Below are 25,000 nucleotides of genomic sequence, written 5' to 3' on the forward strand. Positions count from 1 at the left end.
ATCCACTCCTGGTACCTAAAATTTTCTCCAGCGGCGGGCCCCGGGCCTAAACTTTCTCCGGGCCGCGCAACACGCACTCTCCGCCGGACACCGACGGAGGCAACGTCCCCCTCCTGCGGTGACAAAAAAAATCCACCCCTGGTACCTAAAATTTTCTCCAGCGGCGGGCCCTTGGCTGAAACTTTCTCCGGGCCGCGCAACACGCACTTTCCGCCGGACGCCGGTCCCAAAGCGCCACCCCGGACCACCACAAGGCTACAGCCACCATCCCCAAGCGCCACCCCCGACCGCAGCAAGTCGACCGCCACCAGGCGACAGCCACCATCCCCAAGCGCCACCCCCGACCGCCACCAGGCGACAGCCACCATCCCCAAGCGCCACCCCCGACCGCCACAAGGCGACCGCCACCATCCCCAAGCGCCACCCCCGACCGCCACCAGGCGACAGCCACCATCCCCAAGCGCCACCCCCGACCGCCACAAGGCGACCGCCACCATCCCCAAGCGCCACCCCCCGACCGCCACCCCCCGACCGCCACAAGGCGACCGCCACAAGGCGACCGCCACCATCCCCAAGCGCCACCCCCCGACCGCCACAAGGTGACCGCCACCATCCCCAAGCGCCACCCCCCGACCGCCACCCCCCGACCGCCACCAGCCGACCGCCACCAGCCGACCGCCACCAGGCGACCGCCACCAGCCGTTCGCGGTGTGCGCCTCCGGCGCCACCGGTCCCCAAGCACCATCCCCAAGCACCATCCCCGACCGCCACCCCCCGACCGCCACCCCCCGACCGCCACCAGCCGACTGCCACCAGCCGACCGCCACCAGCCGACCGCCACCAGCCGTTCGCGGTGTGCGCCTCCGGCGCCACCGGTCCCAAGCACCATCCCCAAGCACCATCCCCGACCGCCACCCCCCGACCGCCACCCCCCGACCGCCACCAGCCGACCGCCACCAGCCGACCGCCACCAGCCGACCGCCACCAGCCGTTCGCGGTGTGCGCCTCCGGCGCCACCGGTCCCCAAGCACCATCCCCAAGCACCATCCCCGACCGCCACCCCCCGACCGCCACCAGCCGACCGCCACCCAGCGACCGCCACCCGCCGTTCGCGGTGTGCGCCGTTATCCGCCTCTGGGTGGTCCTTGCCGGGCGTGGATCGGCGTCCGCTGTCGGTAGGTGACGGGACCATAATTGGCCCGCGGACCAGCCGGCGGGGCTCTATGGAAAAGCCCACCCGCCTTCGCTGGTTCCCCGGTCGGCCACGAGTAGCGATAATTCGGCCTCTTCGCCCGGAGCGCGGCTCAACTTAAGCGAAAATGCACTAAGTGCCAAAGCCCATTCATTTACAACGGCGTGTCCGCCAGAGGGCGCGTTTCCCGCCGCGGACCGGCCGGCGGGGCTCGTCGGAGAGCGTATCCGCCTCTCGGTGGTCCTTGCCGGGCGTGGGTCGGCGTCCGCTGTCGGTACTTTACGGGACCGCAATCGGCCCGCGGACCAGCCGGCGGGGCTCTCTTGAGAGCTTACCCGCCTTCGCTGGTTCCCTGGTCGGCCACGAGTGGCGAGAATTCGGCCTCTTCGCCCGGAGCGCGGAGCGACATTTGCGAAAATGCACTAAGTGCCAAAGCCCATTCATTTACAACGGCGTGTCCGCCAGAGGGCGCATTTCCCGCCGCGGACCGGACGGCGGGGCTCGTCGGAGAGCGTGTCCGCCTCTGGGTGGTTCCTTGCCGGGCGTGGGTCGGCGTCCGCTGTCGGTGGGTGACGGGACCATAATCGGCCCGCGGACCAGCCGGCGGGGCTCTCTTGAAAGCTTACCCGCCTTCGCTGGTTCCCTGGTCGGCCACGAGTGGCGAGAATTCGGCCTCTTCGCCCGGAGCGCGGCTCAACTTTTGCGAAAATGCACTAAGTGCCAAAGCCCATTCATTTACAACGGCGTGTCCGCCAGAGGGCGCATTTCCCGCCGCGGACCGGCCGGCGGGGCTCGTCGGAGAGCGTGTCCGCCTCTCGGTGGTTCCTGCCGGGCGTGGGTCGCCGTCCGCTGTCGGTACTTTACGGGACCACGTTCGGCCCGCGGACCAGCCGGCGGGGCTCTCTTGAAAGCTTACCCGCCTTCGCTGGTTCCCCGGTCGGCCGCGAGTAGCGAGAATTCGGCCTCTTCGCCCGGAGCGCGGCTCAACTTTTGCGAAAATGCACTAAGTGCCAAAGCCCATTCATTTACAACGGCGTGTCCGCCAGAGGGCGCATTTCCCGCCGCGGAACGGCCGGCGGGGCTCGTCGGAGAGCGTGTCCGCCTCTCGGTGGTTCTTACCGGGCGTGGGTCGGCGTCCGCTGTCGGTACTTTACGGGACCACGTTCGGACCCGCGGACCAGCCGGCGGGGCTCCCTAGAAAGCTTACCCGCCTTCGCTGGTTCCCCGGTCGGCCGCGAGTGGCGAGAATTCGGCCTCTTCACCCGGAGCCCGGAGCGACTTTTGCCATTTTTTTTCTAAGTGCCAAGGGCTCTCGCGCCGCGATGCGTCCGCCTCTGCTGGTTCCCCGGTCGGCCGCGAGTGGCGATAATTCGGCCTCTCCACCCGGAGCCCGGAGCGACTTTTGCCAAATTTTTTCTAAGTGCCAAGGGCTCTCGCACCGCGATGCGTCCGCCTCTGCTGGTTCCCCGGTCGGCCGCGAGTGTCGAGAATTCGGCCTCTTCACCCGGAGCCCGGGCCGACTCCCGCCGATATGATCACATCATGATCCTATAGCAAGTGTCGTACAACCATAACATGATGTACAAAATAAATATATAAATATTAACATCACCTATAAACATTAAATATATAAATATTAACATCACCTATAAACATTAAATATATAAATATTAACATCACCTATAAACATTATGAATACAATGTTTATAACCGAATGCTCACTTTATATTATTTGGCTGTAAATGCGAGCATAAGTTGTATATATCATGTATTTATCCACGAACCGTTAAACAGATGTCAAGTCAGGCTACCTTAAGAGAGTCATAGTTACTCCCGCCGTTTACCCGCCTGTGTGCGAGAGGCGGTGTAATTTCTCTCCGTGTCCGCTGGAGGGAGGTATTTCCCCGTTACGACCTCCGGGAAGATCACCGGGACGCGGAGAACGCTTAGCCGGGGCGCTTGGAGCCTCGTTCGGCTTAGAAAGTGAGGTGGAAAGCACTCGGGGAACCGGCTGGAGGTGCTGTGGAAGTCCAGCGGGCCGCGTAAAACGCTTAGCCGGGGCTCTGGAAGCCGCGTTCGGCTTAGAAAGTGAGGAGGAATGCATCATGAGAACCGGCTGGAGGTGCTGTGGAAGCTCGGCGGGCCGCGTAAAACGCTTAGCCGGGGCTCTGGAAGCCTCGTTCGGCTTAGAAAGTGAGGAGGAATGCATCATGAGAACCGGCTGGAGGTGCTGTGGAAGCTCGGCGGGCCGCGTAAAACGCTTAGCCGGGGCTCTGGAAGCCTCCTCGGGCTTCAAGAGTTAGGAGGAAAGCCCCATGAGAACCGGCTGGAGGTGCTCTGGAAGCTCATCGGCCAGCGGAAAACGCTTAGCCGGGGCTCTGGAAGCCTCCTCGGGCGTCGAGAGTTAGGAGAAAAAGCACCCCCGAGAACCGGCCGGGTCCTCCACGAACCGTGAAAAAGATGTCGAGTGCCGCTACCTTAAGAGAGTCATAGTTACTCCCGCCGTTTGGCCGAAGGTGTATTTACTCGCCGTGTCCGCTGGAGGGAGGTATTTCCCCGCTCCAACGTCACCGGCGGCTTCCGAACGTCTCTCCGAGCGCTCGGAAGTCCGCGCGGGGGGGAGAAGCGGGCCGTGCGAGGTACCGTGTGGAGCTGGACCGTCACCTGGTCCGCTCGTCGTGCGCGCCGGCCGCTGGAAGTCGAATAAAGCTCCGCGATCTCATCCGCGGTGCTTGTAAACAGCCGATCCGCTGGGCTGGAGCTATTTTGGGCCACTTGGCGCGCGCGCACGGCCTCCCGGATGGTGCCGCGTGGAGTGCGCGAGCGCACCGGCCGCTGGAAGTCGAATGAAGCTCCGCGATCTCATCCGCGGAGCTTGTAAAGTGCAGATCCGCTGGGCTGGAGCTATTTTGGGCCACTTGGCGCGCGCGCACGGCCTCCCGGAGGTGCCGGGTGGAGTGCGCGAGCGCACCGGCCGCTGGAAGTCGCATAAAGCTCCGCGATCTCATCCGCGGAGCTTGTAAACAGCCGATCCGGTCGTCTTGGAGCTATTTTCGGCCACTTGGCGCGCGCGCACGGCCTCCCGGAGGTGCCGGGTGGAGTGCGTGAGCGCACGGGCCGCTGGAAGTCGAATAATGCTCCGCGATCTCATCCGCGGTGCTTGTAAAGAGCCGATCCGCTGGGCTGGAGCTATTTTGGGCCACTTGGCGCGCGCGCACGGCCTCCCGGAGGTGCCGGGTGGAGTGCGCGAGCGCACCGGCCGCTGGAAGTCGGATAAAGCTCCGCGATCTCATCCGCGGTGCTTGCAAACAGCCGATCCGCTGGGCTTGGAGCTATTTTCGGCCACTTGGCCCGCGCGCACGGCCTCCCGGCTGTCCCGGTGGTCCCGGTAGCCTCCGCGGACGGTTAAAAAAATCTCAAGTGAGCCTACCATAAGAGAGTGACAGTTACTCCCGCCGTTTGGCCGCTCAAAGTGCCATCAGACGCGCAGCAACGCGAGTGTGCGCTAAGTGCGAGAGGTGGCGTATTTACCCGCCGTGTCCGCTAGAGGGAGGTATTTCCCCGTTACAAGCTCCGGGAAGATCAGCGGGACGCGGAGAACGCTTAGCCGGGGCTCTGGAAGCCTCGTTCGGCTTAGAAAGTGAGGAGTAAAGCACTCGGGGAACCGGCTGGAGGTGCGGTGGAAGCTCAGCGGGCCGCGTAAAACGCTTAGCCGGGGCTCTGGAAGCCTCGTTCGGCTTAAAGAGTGAGGAGTGAAGCACCCGGAGAACCGCCTGGAAGTGCTGTGGAGGCTCGGCGGGCCGCGTAAAACGCTTAGCCGGGGCTCTGGAAGCCTAGTTCGGCTTAAACAGTGAGAAGGAAAGCACCCGGGGAACCGGCTGGAGGTGCTCTGGAAGTCCAGCGGGCCGCGTAAAACGCTTCGCCGAGGCTCTGGAAGCCTCGTTCGGCTTAAATAGTGAGGAGGAAAGCACCCGGGGAACCGGCTGGAGGTGCTGTGGAAGCTCAGCGGGCCGCGTAAAACGCTTAGCCGAGGCTCTGGAAGCCTCGTTCGGCTTAGAAAGTGAGGAGGAATGCATCATGAGAACCGGCTGGAGGTGCTGTGGAAGCTCGGCGGGCCGCGTAAAACGCTTAGCCGGGGCTCTGGAAGCCTCGTTCGGCTTAAACAGTGAGGATGGGAGCACCCGGAGAACCGGCTGGAGGTGCTGTGGAAGTTCAGCGGGCCGCGTAAAACGCTTAGCCGGGGCTCTGGAAGCCTCCTCGGGGGTCAAGAGTTAGGAGAAAAAGCACCCCCGAGAACCGGCCGGGTCGTCCACGAACCGTGAAAAAGATGTCGAGTGCCGCTACCTTAAGAGAGTCATAGTTACTCCCGCCGTTTGGCCGAAGGTGTATTTACTCGCCGTGTCCGCTGGAGGGAGGTATTTCCCCGCTCCAACGTCACCGGCGGCTTCCGAACGTCTCCCCGAGCGCTCGGAAGTCCGCGCGGGGGGGAGAAGCGGGCCGTGCGAGGTACCGGGTGGAGCTGGACCGTCACCGGGTCCGCTCGTCGTGCGCGCCGGCCGCTGGAAGTCGAAAAAAGCTCCGCGATCTCATCCGCGGAGTGCAGATCCGCTGGGCTGGAGCTATTTTGGGCCACTTGGCGCGCGCGCACGGCCTCCCGGAGGTGCCGGGTGGAGTGCGCGAGCGCACCGGCCGCTGGAAGTCGGATGAAGCTCCGCGATCTCATCCGCGGTGCTCACAAACAGCCGATCCGGTCGGCTAGGAGCTATTTTCGGCAACTTGCGCATGCGCACGGCCTCCCGGAGGTGCCGGGCGGCGTGCGTGAGCGCACGGGCCGCTGGAAGTCGAATAATGCTCCGCGATCTCATCCGCGGTGCCTACAACTAGCCGATCCGGTCGGCCTGGAGCTATTTTCGGCCACTTGGCCCGCGCGCACGGCCTCCCGGCTGTCCCGGTGGTCCCGGTCGCCTCCGCGGACGGTTAAAAAAATCTCAAGTGAGCCTACCTTAAGAGAGTGACAGTTACTCCCGCCGTTTGGCCGCTCAAAGTGCCATCAGACGCGCAGCAACGGGTGTGTGCGCTAAGTGCGAGAGGTGGCGTATTTACCCGCCGTGTCCGCTAGAGGGAGGTATTTCCCCGTTACAAGCTCCGGGAAGATCAGCGGGACGCGGAGAACGCTTAGCCGGGGTGCTGGAAGCCTCCTCGGGCGTCAATAGTTGGGAAGAAAGCACCCCGAGGACCGGCTGGAGGTGCTGTGGAAGTTCGGCGAGCCGCGCAAAACGCTTAGCCGGGGCTCTGGAAGCCTCGTTCGGCTTAAACAGTGAGGAGGAAAGCAGCCGGGGAACCGGCTGGAGGTGCGGTGGAAGCTCAGCGGGCCGCGTAAAACGCTTAGCCGGGGCTCTGGAAGCCTCGTTCGGCTTAAACAGTGAGGATGGGAGCACCCGGAGAACCGGCTGGAGGTGCTGTGGAAGTTCAGCGGGCCGCGTAAAACGCTTAGCCGGGGCTCTGGAAGCCTCGTTCGGCTTAAACAGTGAGGATGGGAGCACCCGGAGAACCGGCTGGAGGTGCTGTGGAGGCTCGGCGGGCCACGTAAAACGCTTAACCGGGGCTCTGGAAGCCTCGTTCGGCTTAAGAAGCGAGGAGGAATGCACCCGGAGAATGACATTTTGAAAAGATTTGACTATAAATGCGATCATATGTAGTATATATCACATATTTATCCACGAACCGTTCAAGAAAATGTCAAATGAGCCTAACTTAAGAGAGTGACTGTTACTCCCGCCGTTTGGCCGCTCAAAGTGCCACCGGACGCGCAGCAACGGGTGTGTGCGCTAAGTGCGAGAGGTGGCGTATTTACCCGCCGTGTCCGCTGGAGGGAGGTAATTCCCCGTTACGACCTCCGGGGAGATCAACGGGACGTGGAGAACGCTTAGCCGGGGCTCTGGAAGCCTCGGGCGGCTTAGAAAGTGAGGAGGAAAGCAGCCGGGGAACCGGCTGGAGGTGCTCTGGAAGCTCAGCGGGCCGCGCAAAACGCTTAGCCGGGGCTCTGGAAGCCTCGTTCGGCTTAAACAGTGAGGAGGAAAGCAGCCGTGGAACCGGCTGGAAGTGCTGTGGAGGCTCGGCGGGCCGCGTAAAATGCTTAGCCGGGGTGCTGGAAGCCTCGTTCGGCTTAAAGAGTGAGGAGTAAAGCACCATGAGGACCGTCTGGAGGTCTTCTGGAAGCACAGCGGGCCGTGGAGAACGCTTAGCCGGGGTGCTGGAAGCCTGGGCCGGCTTAGAGAGTGAGGAGTAAAGCACCATGAGGACCGGCTGGAGGTCTTCTGGAAGCACAGCGGGCCGTGGAGAACGCTTAGCCGGGGTGCTGGAAGTCGAGTAAGGCTCAGCCATCTCGTCCAAGGTGCTTACAAAGTGCATGTCCGCTCGGCTGGAGGTATTTCCGGCCACCCGGCGCGTGTGCACGGCCTCTGGGTGGCTCCGGGCCGGCTAGAATTCCGGACCGCGATCGCTAACTCGCGGGACCCTAAATGGCCCGCGGACCAGCCGGCGGGACCTCGGTGACCACCCATCCGCCTCGCGGTGGTCCCTGGCCGGGTAGAATTCCGGACCGCGATCGGTACCTCGCGGGACCCTAAATGGCCCGCGGACCAGCCGGCGGGACCTCGGTGAGCACCCATCCGCCTCGCGGTGGTTCCCGGCCGGCTAGAATTCCGGACCGCGATCGCTAACTCGCGGGACCCTAAATGGCCCGCGGACCAGCCGGCGGGACCTCGGTGAAGACCCATCCGCCTCGCGGTGGTCCCCGGCCGGCTAGAATTCCGGGCCGCGATCGGTACCTCGCGGGACCCTAAATGGCCCGCGGACCAGCCGGCGGGACCTCGGTGACCACCCATCCGCCTCGCGGTGGTCCCCGGCCGGCTAGAATTCCGGACCGCGACCGCGAACTCGCGGGACCCTAAATGGCCCGCGGACCAGCCGGCGGGACCTCGGTGACCACCCATCCGCCTCGCGGTGGTCCCCGGCCGGGTAGAATTCCGGACCGCGATCGGTACCTCGCGGGACCCTAAATGGCCCGCGGACCAGCCGGCGGGACCTCGGTGAAGACCTATCCGCCTCGCGGTGGTCCCCGGCCGGCTAGAATTCCGGGCCGCGATCGCTAACTCGCGGGACCCTAAATGGCCCGCGGACCAGCCGGCGGGACCTCGGTGACCACCCATCCGCCTCGCGGTGGTCCCCGGCCGGGTAGAATTCCGGACCGCGATCGGTACCTCGCGGGACCCTAAATGGCCCGCGGACCAGCCGGCGGGACCTCGGTGAAGACCCATCCGCCTCGCGGTGGTCCCTGGCCGGGTAGAATTCCGGACCGCGATCGGTACCTCGCGGGACCCTAAATGGCCCGCGGACCAGCCGGCGGGACCTCGGGGAAGACCCATCCGCCTCGCGGTGGTCCCTGGCCGGGTAGAATTCCGGACCGCGATCGGTACCTCGCGGGACCCTAAATGGCCCGCGGACCAGCCGGCGGGACCTCGGTGAAGACCCATCCGCCTCGCGGTGGTCCCTGGCCGGGTAGAATTCCGGACCGCGATCGGTACCTCGCGGGACCCTAAATGGCCCGCGGACCAGCCGGCGGGACCTCGGTGAAGACCCATCCGCCTCGCGGTGGTCCCCGGCCGGGTAGAATTCCGGACCGCGATCGGTACCTCGCGGGACCCTAAATGGCCCGCGGACCAGCCGGCGGGACCTCGGTGAAGACCCATCCGCCTCGCGGTGGTCCCCGGCCGGGTAGAATTCCGGACCGCGATCGGTACCTCGCGGGACCCTAAATGGCCCGCGGACCAGCCGGCGGGACCTCGGTGAAGACCCATCCGCCTCGCGGTGGTCCCCGGCCGCGTAGAATTCCGGGCCGCGATCGGTAACTCGCGGGACCCTAAATGGCCCGCGGACCAGCCGGCGGGACGTCGGTGACCACCCATCCGCCTCGCGGTGGTCCCCGGCCGGGTAGAATTCCGGACCGCGATCGGTACCTCGCGGGACCCTAAATGGCCCGCGGACCACCCGGCGGGAGCTCGGTGAAGACCCATCCGCCTCGCGGTGGTCCCCGGCCGGGTAGAATTCCGGGCCGCGATCGGTAACTCGCGGGACCCTAAATGGCCCGCGGACCAGCCGGCGGGACGTCGGTGACCACCCATCCGCCTCGCGGTGGTCCCCGGCCGGGTAGAATTCCGGACCGCGATCGGTACCTCGCGGGACCCTAAATGGCCCGCGGACCAGCCGGCGGGACCCACTTGACTTCCTATCCGCCTTCGCTGGTTCCCAAGTCGGCTAGAATTCCGGACCGCGATCGCTAACTCGCGGGACCCTAAATGGCCCGCGGACCAGCCGGCGGGACCTCGGTGAAGACCCATCCGCCTCGCGGTGGTCCCCGGCCGGGTAGAATTCCGGGCCGCGATCGGTAACTCGCGGGACCCTAAATGGCCCGCGGACCAGCCGGCGGGACGTCGGTGACCACCCATCCGCCTCGCGGTGGTCCCCGGCCGGGTAGAATTCCGGACCGCGATCGGTACCTCGCGGGACCCTAAATGGCCCGCGGACCAGCCGGCGGGACCCACTTGACTTCCTATCCGCCTTCGCTGGTTCCCAAGTCGTCTAGAATTCCGGACCGCGATCGCTAACTCGCGGGACCCTAAATGGCCCGCGGACCAGCCGGCGGGACCTCGGTGACCACCCATCCGCCTTCGCTGGTTCCCAAGTCGGCTAGAATTCCGGACCGCGATCGCTAACTCGCGGGACCCTAAATGGCCCGCGGACCAGCCGGCGGGACCCACTTGACTTCCTATCCGCCTTCGCTGGTTCCCAAGTCGGCTAGAATTCCGGGCCGCGATCGGTAACTCGCGGGACCCTAAATGGCCCGCGGACCAGCCGGCGGGACCTCGGTGACCACCCATCCGCCTTCGCTGGTTCCCAAGTCGGCTAGAATTCCGGACCGCGATCGCTAACTTGCGGGACCCTAAATGGCCCGCGGACCAGCCGGCGGGACCCACTTGACTTCCTATCCGCCTTCGCTGGTTCCCAAGTCGGCTAGAATTCCGGACCGCGATCGCTAACTCGCGGGACCCTAAATGGCCCGCGGACCATCCGGCGGGACCTCGGTGACCACCCATCCGCCTTCGCTGGTTCCCAAGTCGGCTAGAATTCCGGACCGCGATCGCTAACTCGCGGGACCCTAAATGGCCCGCGGACCAGCCGGCGGGACCTCGTTGAAGACCCATCCGCCTCGCGGTGGTCCCTGGCCGGGTAGAATTCCGGACCGCGATCGGTACCTCGCGGGACCCTAAATGGCCCGCGGACCAGCCGGCGGGACCTCGGTGAAGACCCATCCGCCTCGCGGTGGTCCCTGGCCGGGTAGAATTCCGGACCGCGATCGGTACCTCGCGGGACCCTAAATGGCCCGCGGACCAGCCGGCGGGACCTCGGTGAAGACCCATCCGCCTCGCGGTGGTCCCTGGCCGGGTAGAATTCCGGACCGCGATCGGTACCTCGCGGGACCCTAAATGGCCCGCGGACCAGCCGGCGGGACCTCGGTGAAGACCCATCCGCCTCGCGGTGGTCCCTGGCCGGCTAGAATTCCGGGCCGCGATCGGTACCTCGCGGGACCCTAAATGGCCCGCGGACCATCCGGCGGGACCTCGGTGAAGACCCATCCGCCTCGCGGTGGTCCCCGGCCGGGTAGAATTCCGGACCGCGATCGGTAACTCGCGGGACCCTAAATGGCCCGCGGACCAGCCGGCGGGACCTCGGTGAAGACCCATCCGCCTCGCGGTGGTCCCTGGCCGGCTAGAATTCCGGACCGCGATCGCTAACTCGCGGGACCCTAAATGGCCCGCGGACCATCCGGCGGGACCTCGGTGACCACCCATCCGCCTCGCGGTGGTCCCTGGCCGGCTAGAATTCCGGACCGCGATCGGTAATTCGCGGGACCCTAAATGGCCCGCGGACCAGCCGGCGGGACCCGCTTGACTTCCTATCCGCCTTCGCTGGTTCCCAAGTCGGCTAGAATTCCGGACCGCGATCGCTAACTCGCGGGACCCTAAATGGCCCGCGGACCAGCCGGCGGGACCTCGGTGACCACCCATCCGCCTCGCGGTGGTCCCTGGCCGGCTAGAATTCCGGACCGCGATCGGTAATTCGCGGGACCCTAAATGGCCCGCGGACCAGCCGGCGGGACCTCGGTGAAGACCCATCCGCCTCGCGGTGGTCCCTGGCCGGGTAGAATTCCGGACCGCGATCGGTACCTCGCGGGACCCTAAATGGCCCGCGGACCAGCCGGCGGGACCTCGGTGAAGACCCATCCGCCTCGCGGTGGTCCCTGGCCGGGTAGAATTCCGGACCGCGATCGGTACCTCGCGGGACCCTAAATGGCCCGCGGACCAGCCGGCGGGACCTCGGTGAAGACCCATCCGCCTCGCGGTGGTCCCTTGCCGGCTAGAATTCCGGACCGCGATCGCTAATTCGCGGGACCCTAAATGGCCCGCGGACCAGCCGGCGGGACGTCGGTGACCACCCATCCGCCTCGCGGTGGTCCCCGGCCGGCTAGAATTCCGGGCCGCGATCGGTACCTCGCGGGACCCTAAATGGCCCGCGGACCAGCCGGCGGGACCTCGGTGAAGACCCATCCGCCTCGCGGTGGTCCCTGGCCGGCTAGAATTCCGGGCCGCGATCGGTACCTCGCGGGACCCTAAATGGCCCGCGGACCAGCCGGCGGGACTTCGGTGAAGACCCATCCGCCTCGCGGTGGTCCCTGGCCGGGTAGAATTCCGGACCGCGATCGGTACCTCGCGGGACCCTAAATGGCCCGCGGACCAGCCGGCGGGACCTCGGTGACCACCCATCCGCCTTCGCTGGTTCCCAAGTCGGCTAGAATTCCGGACCGCGATCGCTAACTCGCGGGACCCTAAATGGCCCGCGGACCAGCCGGCGGGACGTCGGTGACCACCCATCCGCCTCGCGGTGGTCCCCGGCCGGCTAGAATTCCGGACCGCGATCGCTAACTCGCGGGACCGCAATTGGCCCGCGGACCAGCCGGCGGGACCCGCTTGACTTCCTATCCGCCTTCGCTGGTTCCCAAGTCGGCTAGAATTCCGGACCGCGATCGCTAACTCGCGGGACCGCAATTGGCCCGCGGACCAGCCAGCGGGACCCACTCCACTTCCTATCCGCCTTCGCTGGTTCCCAAGTCGGCCACAAATTACGATTATTCGGCCTCTCGCTCTGGAAGTGCCATCGGCACTTGCTCGGAAAAGTGTCCGCCTCTTCTGGTTCCCTAGGTCGGCCGCCAAATGCGAAAAATCGGCCTCTACCCCGTTTGGGTACCAGGGGTAGGGTGCAGTACCAACTTTGGTCTTCAGGTGCGCCAGAGCGCGATGGTTGGTCCCACTAGTCAGCGTACTCATCGACGGTTTACTCCCCTTTCGCAAAATATAGTGGGCACGTATGTGCAGGACTGTTTATTTTTATTTTGAAAAATTTTCTAAGTGCCAGCGGACGCTGGCACACGACGTGTCCGAGCCACGATGGTGCCCAGGCCGGACAGCGACGGCGAAAAAGCCGATTCTGGAAGTTTCGAATATGCCAACGGCAAAAGCGGCGCGATGTGTCCGCCTCGGCTGGTTCTCCGGTCGGCCAGAAAAAGTGAAAATTCGGCCTCTCGCTCTGGAGGTCCGACGAACTTTGGCGAATATTTTCTAAGTGCCAACGGGTGTTACACCGTAATGTGTCCGACGCGGCTGGTTCCTCCGGTCGGCCAGAAAAAGTGAAAATTCGGCCTCTTCGCCTGGAAGTCCGGCCGACTTGGGCGAATATTTTCTAAGTGCCAACGGGTGTTGCGCCGAAATGTGTCCGACTCGGCTGGTTCCCCGAGTCGGCCCGAACGAGCGAAAATTCGGCCTCTTCGCCTGGAAGTCCGACGAACTTTGGCGAATATTTTCTAAGTGCCAACGGGTGTTCGGCCGTAATGTGTCCGACTCGGCTGGTTCCCCGAGTCGGCCCGAACGAGCGAAAATTCGGCCTCTTCGCCTGGAGGTCCAACGAACTTTGGCGAATATTTTCTAAGTGCCAACGGGTGTTACGCCGAAATGTGTCCGACTCGGCTGGTTCCTCCGGTCGGCCCGAACGAGCGAAAATTCGGCCTCTTCGCCTGGAAGTCCGGCCGACTTGGGCGAATATTTTCTAAGTGCCAACGGGTGTTACGCCGAAATGTGTCCGACTCGGCTGGTTCCCCGAGTCGGCCCGAACGAGCGAAAATTCGGCCTCTTCGCCTGGAAGTCCGGCCGACTTTGGCGAATATTTTCTAAGTGCCAACGGTGTGTTCGGCCGTAATGTGTCCGACTCGGCTGGTTCCCCGAGTCGGCCAGAAAATGTGCAAATTCGGCCTCTTGCTCTGGAAGTCCTGCCAACTTGAGCGAATATTTTCTAAGTGCCAACGGGTGTTCGGCCGTAACGTGTCCGACTCGGCTGGTTCCCCGAGTCGGCCCGAACGAGCGAAAATTCGGCCTCTCGCTCTGGAAGTCCTGCCAACTTGAGCGAATATTTTCTAAGTGCCATCGGGTCTCTCCCGGAAAAGTGTCCGACTCGTCCGGTTCCCTAGTTCGGCCACATATTGTGAAAATTCGGCCTCTTGCTCTGGAAGTCCTGCCAACTTGAGCGAATATTTTCTAAGTGCCATCGGGTCTTGCCCGGAAAAGTGTCCGACTCGGCTGGTTCCCCGAGTCGGCCACGGAATGTGAAAATTCGGCCTCTTGCTCTGGAAGTCCTGCCAACTTGAGCGAATATTTTCTAAGTGCCATCGGGTCTTGCCCGGAAAAGTGTCCGACTCGGCTGGTTCCCCGAGTCGGCCCGAACGAGCGAAAATCCGGCCTCTCGCTCTGGAAGTCCTGCCAACTTGAGCGAATATTTTCTAAGTGCCATCGGGTCTTGCCCGGAAAAGTGTCCGACTCGGCTGGTTCCCCGAGTCGGCCCGAACGAGCGAAAATTCGGCCTCTTCGCCTGGAAGTCCTGCCAACTTGAGCGAATATTTTCTAAGTGCCATCGGGTCTTGCCCGGAAAAGTGTCCGACTCGGCTGGTTCCCTAGTTCGGCCACATAATGTGAAAATTCGGCCTCTTCGCCTGGAAGTCCTGCCAACTTGAGCGAATATTTTCTAAGTGCCATCGGGTCTTGCCCGGAAAAGTGTCCGACTCGGCTGGTTCCCCGAGTCGGTCCGAACGAGTGAAAATTCGGCCTCTTGCTCTGGAAGTCCTGCCAACTTGAGCGAATATTTTCTAAGTGCCATCGGGTCTTGCCCGGAAAAGTGTCCGACTCGGCTGGTTCCCTAGTTCGGCCACATAATGTGAAAATTCGGCCTCTTGCTCTGGAAGTCCTGCCAACTTGAGCGAATATTTTCTAAGTGCCATCGGGTCTTGCCCGGAAAAGTGTCCGACTCGGCTGGTTCCCCGAGTCGGCCCGAACGAGCGAAAATTCGACCTCTTGCTCTGGAAGTCCTGCCAACTTGAGCGAATATTTTCTAAGTGCCATCGGGTCTTGCCCGGAAAAGTGTCCGACTCGGCTGGTTCCCCGAGTCGGCCAGAGAAAGAGAAAATTCAGCCTCTTGCTCTGGAAGTCCTGCCAACTTGAGCGAATATTTTCTAAGTGCCATCGGGTCTTGCCCGGAAAAGTGTCCGACTCGGCTGGTTCCCCGAGTCGGCCCGAACGAGCGAAAATTCGGCCTCTCGCTCTGGAAGTCCTGCCAACTTGAGCGAATATTTTCTAAGTGCCATCGGGTCTTGCCCGGAAAAGTGTCCGACTCGTCCGGTTCCCTAGTTCGGCCACATAATGTGAAAATTCGGCCTCTTGCTCTGGAAGTCCTGCCAACTTGAGCGAAAATTTTCTAAGTGCCATCGGGTCTTGCCCGGAAAAGTGTCCGACTCGTCCGGTTCCCTAGTTCGGCCACATAATGTGAAAATTCGGCCTCTTGCTCTGGAAGTCCTGCCAACTTGAGCGAATATTTTCTAAGTGCCATCGGGTCTTGCCCGGAAAAGTGTCCGACTCGGCTGGTTCCCCGAGTCGGCCCGAACGAGCGAAAATCCGGCCTCTCGCTCTGGAAGTCCTGCCAACTTGAGCGAATATTTTCTAAGTGCCATCGGGTCTTGCCCGGAAAAGTGTCCGACTCGGCTGGTTCCCCGAGTCGGCCCGAACGAGCGAAAATTCGACCTCTTCGCCTGGAAGTCCTGCCAACTTGAGCGAATATTTTCTAAGTGCCATCGGGTCTTGCCCGGAAAAGTGTCCGACTCGGCTGGTTCCCTAGTTCGGCCACATAATGTGAAAATTCGGCCTCTTCGCCTGGAAGTCCTGCCAACTTGAGCGAATATTTTCTAAGTGCCATCGGGTCTTGCCCGGAAAAGTGTCCGACTCGGCTGGTTCCCCGAGTCGGTCCGAACGAGTGAAAATTCGGCCTCTTGCTCTGGAAGTCCTGCCAACTTGAGCGAATATTTTCTAAGTGCCATCGGGTCTTGCCCGGAAAAGTGTCCGACTCGGCTGGTTCCCTAGTTCGGCCACATAATGTGAAAATTCGGCCTCTTGCTCTGGAAGTCCTGCCAACTTGAGCGAATATTTTCTAAGTGCCATCGGGTCTTGCCCGGAAAAGTGTCCGACTCGGCTGGTTCCCCGAGTCGGCCCGAACGAGCGAAAATTCGACCTCTTGCTCTGGAAGTCCTGCCAACTTGAGCGAATATTTTCTAAGTGCCATCGGGTCTTGCCCGGAAAAGTGTCCGACTCGGCTGGTTCCCCGAGTCGGCCAGAGAAAGAGAAAATTCAGCCTCTTGCTCTGGAAGTCCTGCCAACTTGAGCGAATATTTTCTAAGTGCCATCGGGTCTTGCCCGGAAAAGTGTCCGACTCGGCTGGTTCCCCGAGTCGGCCCGAACGAGCGAAAATTCGGCCTCTTCGCCTGGAAGTCCTGCCAACTTGAGCGAATATTTTCTAAGTGCCATCGGGTCTTGCCCGGAAAAGTGTCCGACTCGGCTGGTTCCCTAGTTCGGCCACATAATGTGAAAATTCGGCCTCTTCGCCTGGAAGTCCTGCCAACTTGAGCGAATATTTTCTAAGTGCCATCGGGTCTTGCCCGGAAAAGTGTCCGACTCGGCTGGTTCCCCGAGTCGGCCCGAACGAGCGAAAATTCGGCCTCTCGCTCTGGAAGTCCTGCCAACTTGAGCGAATATTTTCTAAGTGCCATCGGGTCTTGCCCGGAAAAGTGTCCGACTCGTCCGGTTCCCTAGTTCGGCCACATAATGTGAAAATTCGGCCTCTTGCTCTGGAAGTCCTGCCAACTTGAGCGAAAATTTTCTAAGTGCCATCGGGTCTTGCCCGGAAAAGTGTCCGACTCGTCCGGTTCCCTAGTTCGGCCACATAATGTGAAAATTCGGCCTCTTGCTCTGGAAGTCCTGCCAACTTGAGCGAATATTTTCTAAGTGCCATCGGGTCTTGCCCGGAAAAGTGTCCGACTCGGCTGGTTCCCCGAGTCGGCCCGAACGAGCGAAAATCCGGCCTCTCGCTCTGGAAGTCCTGCCAACTTGAGCGAATATTTTCTAAGTGCCATCGGGTCTTGCCCGGAAAAGTGTCCGACTCGGCTGGTTCCCCGAGTCGGCCCGAACGAGCGAAAATTCGGCCTCTTCGCCTGGAAGTCCTGCCAACTTGAGCGAATATTTTCTAAGTGCCATCGGGTCTTGCCCGGAAAAGTGTCCGACTCGGCTGGTTCCCTAGTTCGGCCACATAATGTGAAAATTCGGCCTCTTCGCCTGGAAGTCCTGCCAACTTGAGCGAATATTTTCTAAGTGCCATCGGGTCTTGCCCGGAAAAGTGTCCGACTCGGCTGGTTCCCCGAGTCGGTCCGAACGAGTGAAAATTCGGCCTCTTGCTCTGGAAGTCCTGCCAACTTGAGCGAATATTTTCTAAGTGCCATCGGGTCTTGCCCGGAAAAGTGTCCGACTCGGCTGGTTCCCTAGTTCGGCCACATAATGTGAAAATTCGGCCTCTTGCTCTGGAAGTCCTGCCAACTTGAGCGAATATTTTCTAAGTGCCATCGGGTCTTGCCCGGAAAAGTGTCCGACTCGGCTGGTTCCCCGAGTCGGCCCGAACGAGCGAAAATTCGACCTCTTGCTCTGGAAGTCCTGCCAACTTGAGCGAATATTTTCTAAGTGCCATCGGGTCTTGCCCGGAAAAGTGTCCGACTCGGCTGGTTCCCCGAGTCGGCCACGGAATGTGAAAATTCGGCCTCTTGCTCTGGAAGTCCTGCCAACTTGAGCGAATATTTTCTAAGTGCCATCGGGTCTTGCCCGGAAAAGTGTCCGACTCGGCTGGTTCCCCGAGTCGGCCAGAGAAAGAGAAAATTCAGCCTCTTGCTCTGGAAGTCCTGCCAACTTGAGCGAATATTTTCTAAGTGCCATCGGGTCTTGCCCGGAAAAGTGTCCGACTCGGCTGGTTCCCCGAGTCGGCCCGAACGAGCGAAAATTCGGCCTCTTCGCCTGGAAGTCCTGCCAACTTGAGCGAATATTTTCTAAGTGCCATCGGGTCTTGCCCGGAAAAGTGTCCGACTCGGCTGGTTCCCTAGTTCGGCCACATAATGTGAAAATTCGGCCTCTTCGCCTGGAAGTCCTGCCAACTTGAGCGAATATTTTCTAAGTGCCATCGGGTCTTGCCCGGAAAAGTGTCCGACTCGGCTGGTTCCCCGAGTCGGCCCGAACGAGCGAAAATTCGGCCTCTCGCTCTGGAAGTCCTGCCAACTTGAGCGAATATTTTCTAAGTGCCATCGGGTCTTGCCCGGAAAAGTGTCCGACTCGTCCGGTTCCCTAGTTCGGCCACATAATGTGAAAATTCGGCCTCTTGCTCTGGAAGTCCTGCCAACTTGAGCGAAAATTTTCTAAGTGCCATCGGGTCTTGCCCGGAAAAGTGTCCGACTCGTCCGGTTCCCTAGTTCGGCCACATAATGTGAAAATTCGGCCTCTTGCTCTGGAAGTCCTGCCAACTTGAGCGAATATTTTCTAAGTGCCATCGGGTCTTGCCCGGAAAAGTGTCCGACTCGTCCGGTTCCCTAGTTCGGCCACATAATGTGAAAATTCGGCCTCTTGCTCTGGAAGTCCTGCCAACTTGAGCGAAAATTTTCTAAGTGCCATCGGGTCTCTCCCGGAAAAGTGTCCGCCTCGTCCGGTTCCCTAGTTCGGCCACGGAATGTGAAAATTCGGCCTCTCTGAGGTACCAGGGGTACGCATTTAGGTACCAGGGGTAGTCGCTGAGGTACCAGGGGTATGCATTTAGGTACCAGGGGAGACCACTACGGTCTGTTGGTCCCCCTAGTTAGTGTACTCATCGGTTTACTCCCCTTTCGCAAAATATAGTCGGCACGTATGTGCAGGACTGTTTATTTTTATTTTGAAAAATGTTCTAAGTGCCAACGGAAGCTGGCACACGAACTGTCCGAGCCACGATGGTGCCCAGGCCGGACAGCGACGGCGAAAAAGCCGATGTGTGTTTGATGGAAGTTTCGAATATTTTCAAAGTGCCAACGGCACTTGCGGGGTGATGTGTCCGCCTCGTCTGGTTCCCCAGGTCGGCCAGAAAAAGTGAAAATTCGGCCTCTTCTCCTGGAAGTCCGGCCAAGTTTGGCGAATATTTTCAAAGTGCCAACGGCACTTGCGGGGTGATGTGTCCGCCTCGTCTGGTTCCCCAGGTCGGCCAGAACAAGTGAAAATTCGGCCTCTTCTCCTGGAAGTCCGGCCAAGTTTGGCGAATATTTTCAAAGTGCCAACGGCACTTGCGGGGTGATGTGTCCGCCTCGTCTGGTTCCCCAGGTCGGCCAGAAAAAGCGAAAATTCGGCCTCTTCTCCTGGAAGTCCGGCCAAGTTTGGCGAATATTTTCTAAGTGCCATCGGCACTTGCGGGGTGATGTGTCCGCCTCGTCTGGTTCCCCAGGTCGGCCAGAACAAGTGAAAATTCGGCCTCTTCTCCTGGAAGTCTGGCCAAGTTTGGCGAATATTTTCAAAGTGCCAACGGCACTTGCGGGGTGATGTGTCCGCCTCGTCTGGTTCCCCAGGTCGGCCAGAACAAGTGAAAATTCGGCCTCTTCTCCTGGAAGTCTGGCCAAGTTTGGCGAATATTTTCTAAGTGCCAACGACTCGACCAGCGTAAAGTGTCCGCCTCGGCTGGTTCCCCATAACGGCCACCATAAGTGAAAATTCGGCCTCTTCTCCTGGAAGTCAAGCCAAGTTTGGCGAATATTTTCTAAGTGCCAACGACCCAACCAGCGTAAAGTGTCCGCCTCGGCTGGTTCCCCATAACGGCCACAACAAGTGAAAATTCGGCCTCTTCTCCTGGAAGTCTGGCCAAGTTTGGCGAATATTTTCTAAGTGCCAACGACCCAACCAGCGTAAAGTGTCCGCCTCGGCTGGTTCCCCATAACGGCCACAACAAGTGAAAATTCGGCCTCTTCTCCTGGAAGTCTGGCCAAGTTTGGCGAATATTTTCTAAGTGCCAACGACCCAACCAGCGTAAAGTGTCCGCCTCGGCTGGTTCCCCATAACGGCCACAACAAGTGAAAATTCGGCCTCTTCTCCTGGAAGTCTGGCCAAGTTTGGCGAATATTTTCTAAGTGCCAACGACTCAACCAGCGTAAAGTGTCCGCCTCGGCTGGTTCCCCAGGTCGGCCACCAAAAGTGAAAATTCGGCCTCTTCTCCTGGAAGTCAAGCCAAGTTTGGCAAATATTTTCTAAGTGCCAACGACTCAACCAGCGTAAAGTGTCCGCCTCGGCTGGTTCCCCATAACGGCCACCAAAAGTGAAAATTCGGCCTCTTCTCCTGGAAGTCAAGCCATGTTTGGCAAATATTTTCTAAGTGCCAACGGCTCTTGAGCCGAAAAGTGTCCGCCTCGGCTGGTTCCCCATAACGGCCATGAAAAGTGAAAATTCGGCCTCTTCTCCTGGAAGTCAAGCCAAGTTTGGCAAATATTTTCTAAGTGCCAACGACTCAACCAGCGTAAAGTGTCCGCCTCGGCTGGTTCCCCAGGTCGGCCACCAAAAGTGAAAATTCGGCCTCTTCTCCTGGAAGTCTTGCCAAGTTTGGCGAATATTTTCTAAGTGCCAACGACTCAACCAGCGTAAAGTGTCCGCCTCGGCTGGTTCCCCAGGTCGGCCACCAAAAGTGAAAATTCGGCCTCTTCTCCTGGAAGTCAAGCCAAGTTTGGCAAATATTTTCTAAGTGCCAACGACTCAACCAGCGTAAAGTGTCCGCCTCGGCTGGTTCCCCAGGTCGGTCACCAAAAGTGAAAATTCGGCCTCTTCTCCTGGAAGTCTGGCCAAGTTTGGCGAATATTTTCTGAGTGCCAACGACTCAACCAGCCTAAAGTGTCCGCCTCGGCTGGTTCCCCATAACGGCCACCAAAAGTGAAAATTCGGCCTCTTCTCCTGGAAGTCAAGCCAAGTTTGGCAAATATTTTCTAAGTGCCAACGACTCAACCAGCGCAAAGTGTCCGCCTCGGCTGGTTCCCCATAACGGCCATGAAAAGTGAAAATTCGGCCTCTTCTCCTGGAAGTCAAGCCAAGTTTGGCAAATATTTTCTAAGTGCCAACGACTCAACCAGCGTAAAGTGTCCGCCTCGGCTGGTTCCCCAGGTCGGCCACCAAAAGTGAAAATTCGGCCTCTTCTCCTGGAAGTCTTGCCAAGTTTGGCGAATATTTTCTAAGTGCCAACGACTCAACCAGCGTAAGTGTCCGCCTCGGCTGGTTCCCCAGGTCGGCCACCAAAAGTGAAAATTCGGCCTCTTCTCCTGGAAGTCAAGCCAAGTTTGGCAAATATTTTCTAAGTGCCAACGACTCAACCAGCGTAAAGTGTCCGCCTCGGCTGGTTCCCCAGGTCGGTCACCAAAAGTGAAAATTCGGCCTCTTCTCCTGGAAGTCAAGCCAAGTTTGGCAGATATTTTCTAAGTGCCAACGACTCAACCAGCGTAAAGTGTCCGCCTCGGCTGGTTCCCCAGGTCGGCCACCAAAAGTGAAAATTCGGCCTCTTCTCCTGGAAGTCAAGCCAAGTTTGGCAAATATTTTCTAAGTGCCAACGACTCAACCAGCGTAAAGTGTCCGCCTCGGCTGGTTCCCCATAACGGCCACCAAAAGTGAAAATTCGGCCTCTTCTCCTGGAAGTCAAGCCATGTTTGGCAAATATTTTCTAAGTGCCAACGGCTCTTGAGCCGAAAAGTGTCCGCCTCGGCTGGTTCCCCATAACGGCCACCAAAAGTGAAAATTCGGCCTCTTCTCCTGGAAGTCAAGCCAAGTTTGGCAAATATTTTCTAAGTGCCAACGGCTCTTGAGCCGAAAAGTGTCCGCCTCGGCTGGTTCCCCAGGTCGGCCACCAAAAGTGAAAATTCGGCCTCTTCTCCTGGAAGTCAAGCCAAGTTTGGCAAATATTTTCTAAGTGCCAACGGCTCTTGAGCCGAAAAGTGTCCGCCTCGGCTGGTTCCCGCGGTCGGCCTTCAAAAGCGAAAATTCGGCCTCTTCCCCTGGTAGCCCTGCCAACTTGTGCGAATTTTTTCTAAGTGCCAACGGCTCTTGAGCCGAAAAGTGTCCGCCTCGGCTGGTTCCCTCGGTCGGCCCCAAAAAGCGAAAATTCGGCCTCTCCCTCTTTAGGTACCAGGGGCTGGGGTACCAGGGGGAGGGTGCAGTACCAACTTTGGTCTTCAGGTGCGCCAGAGTACGCTAAATGGTCCCCCTAGTCAGCGTACTCATCAACGATTTACCCCCCTTTCGCAAAATATAGTCAGAACGAGCATGGGGGGCGCATAATTTACCCCACAAAATGAAAGGGCCCGGTGCCGAGCGCTTGGTCATGGCCGCCAGCAGCGCCCCTTGCTCGGTGGGAACACAACACGCAGGGTTGCACAGCACCCTGGAAGGCACACAGAGAGAGAGAGAAAAATTTTCTAAGTGCCTCTCTTGACGAAAAATGTCTAAGTGCCTCTCTTGACGAAAAATTTCTAAGTGCCACAGCGCTCGAAAATTTCCTAAGTGCGAGCACGGCTGTGAAATATTCAAAGTACAAGGAACGCTGGCAGAATCGCTCGACGGCCGTCTGCTCCCGGCGGCCGCCGTGAAGTCTCCCCTCCCGGGGACGGCTGTCTGCTCCCGGCAGCCGTCCTTAACCCCCTCCCCACACGTTGGCCGAACACCAGCCGAGGGCGAAAGGCTCGCGGTGTGGAAGGATCGTGGCCACGGCTAATCTAGCGATGCCCGCGTTGGACGGTCACACCGCACGACAGAGCGGGGCCTGCATCCGGCGCGAGGCGGCCTTCAGGCACGTGGTTCGAGACGACCTCACCCGCCCTAGCCCGGAGCGGAAAGACTTTTACAAGTCCAAGGAACAATGGCAGAATGGGAGGACCGGCCGCCTCCTTAAACACAGGCCGGAGAGATGGAGCGGGATCAGCGGCCCGCGCATTGAGCGAACACCGGCCGAGGGCGAAAGGCTCGCGGTGTGGAAGGATCGTGGCCACGGCTAATCTAGCGATGCCCGCGTTGGACGGTCACACCGCACGACAGAGCGGGGCCTGCATCCGGCGCGAGGCGGCCTTCAGGCACGTGGTTCGAGGCGACCTCACCCGCCCTAGCCCGGAGCGGAAAGACTTTTCAAAGTCCAAGGAACACACTGGCAGAATCTCTCGACGGCCGTCTGCTCCCGGCGGCCGCCGTGAAGTCTCCCCTCCCGGGGACGGCTGTCTGCTCCCGGCAGCCGTCCATAACCCCCTCCCCACACGTTGGCCGAACATCAGCCGAGGGCGAAAGGCTCGCGGTGTGGAAGGATCGTGGCCACGGCTAATCTAGCGATGCCCGCGTTGGACGGTCACACCGCACGACAGAGCGGGGCCTGCATCCGGCGCGAGGCGGCCTTCAGGCACGTGGTTCGAGACGACCTCACCCGCCCTAGCCCGGAGCGGAAAGACTTTTACAAGTCCAAGGAACAATGGCAGAATGGGAGGACCGGCCGCCTCCTTAAACACAGGCCGGAGAGACGGAGCGGGATCAGCGGCCCGCGCGGAGGGTCTTTAAAATGTACAAAGTCCTAGGAACAATGGCAGAATCGCTCGACGGCCGTCTGCTCCCGGCGGCCGCGGTGAAGGGACTGTACACCCCACCCGGGGACGGCTGTCTGCTCCCGGCAGCCGTCCTTCCCCCCCTCCCCACACGTTGGCCGAACATCAGCCGAGGGCGAAAGGCTCGCGGTGTGGAAGGATCGTGGCCACGGCTAATCTAGCGATGCCCACGTTGGACGGTCACACCGCACGACAGAGCGGGGCCTGCATCCGGCGTGAGGCGGCCTTCAGGCACGTGGTTCGAGACGACCTCACCCGCCCTAGCCCGGAGCGGAAAGACTTTGAAATATTCAAAGTCCAAGGAACACTGGCAGAATGGGAGGACCGGCCGCCTCCTTAAACACAGGCCGGAGCGACCGAGCGGGATCAGCGGCCCGCGCGGAGGGTCTTTAAAATGTACAAAGTCCTAGGAACAATGGCAGAATCGCTCGACGGCCGTCTGCTCCCGGCGGCCGCGGTGAAGGGACTGTACACCCCACCCGGGGACGGCTGTCTGCTCCCGGCAGCCGTCCTTCCCCCCAAACCCACACGTTGACCGACACCGGCCGAGGGCGAAAGGCTCGCGGTGTGGAAGGATCGTGGCCACGGCTAATCTAGCGATGCCCGCGTTGGACGGTCACACCGCACGACAGAGCGGGGCCTGCATCCGGCGCGAGGCGGCCTTCAGGCACGTGGTTCGAGACGACCTCACCCGCCCTAGCCCGGAGCGGAAAGACTTTGAAATATTCAAAGTCCAAGGAACACTGGCAGAATGGGAGGACCGGCCGCCTCCTTAAACACAGGCCGGGCGAAAAATATGCGAATGTTGGGCGGAAAGACTTTGAAATATTCAAAGTCCAAGGAACACTGGCAGAATGGGAGGACCGGCCGCCTCCTTAAACACAGGCCGGGCGAAAAATATGCGAATGTTGGGTCTCATCCAAGAAAGGGAGTTACCGGCCGCCTCCTTAAACACAGGCCGGGCGAAAAATATGCGAATGGTCCATCCAAGGAAGGAGGACCGGCCGCCTCCTTAAACACAGGCCGGAGAGATGGAGCGGGATCAGCGGCCCGCGAACTGAGCGGCCGAGGGCGAAAGGCTCGCGGTGTGGAAGGATCGTGGCCACGGCTAATCTAGCGATGCCCGCGTTGGACGGTCACACCGCACGACAGAGCGGGGCCTGCATCCGGCGCGAGGCGGCCTTCAGGCACGTGGTTCGAGACGACTTCACCCGCCCTAGCCCGGAGCTGAAACTCTGCGAATGTTAACATCCAAGGATGGAGGCAACGGCCGTCTCGTTAAGCTGAGGCCGGAGGAAAGTCTGCGGATTCGGGGCATCCAAGGCAGATGGAGGTGCCGGCCGCCTCGGTAAACAGAGGCCGGACCGACCGACATGCGACCATGACCCGCCTTGGTAGGGCCCCCACCGGCCCCGGCTAGCGCCGGCGTTGGGTGGACGGTTCCTCCCCACTTGCGGGTCGCCCTCTAGCGCTACGGCCGCCGCGCGAGCGCGCGCTCCGACGCCGCCCCCGCAGGCCTAGCGCGAGCCGTACGGCAGCGAGACCGAGACGCCCCGATTCCACGCACGCACCTAGCGGCCATCAACGGAGGCCGAGCGCGCGATCCGACTCGCGGCACGCCACGTGGGCGTCCGCCGGCCGCGCCGGTCTACCGCGAA

This window comes from Syngnathus floridae, unplaced genomic scaffold, assembly GCF_059516105.1.
Source record: "Syngnathus floridae isolate MCC-2025c unplaced genomic scaffold, RoL_Sflo_1.0 HiC_scaffold_52, whole genome shotgun sequence".
Taxonomy (NCBI): Eukaryota; Metazoa; Chordata; class Actinopteri; order Syngnathiformes; family Syngnathidae; genus Syngnathus; species Syngnathus floridae.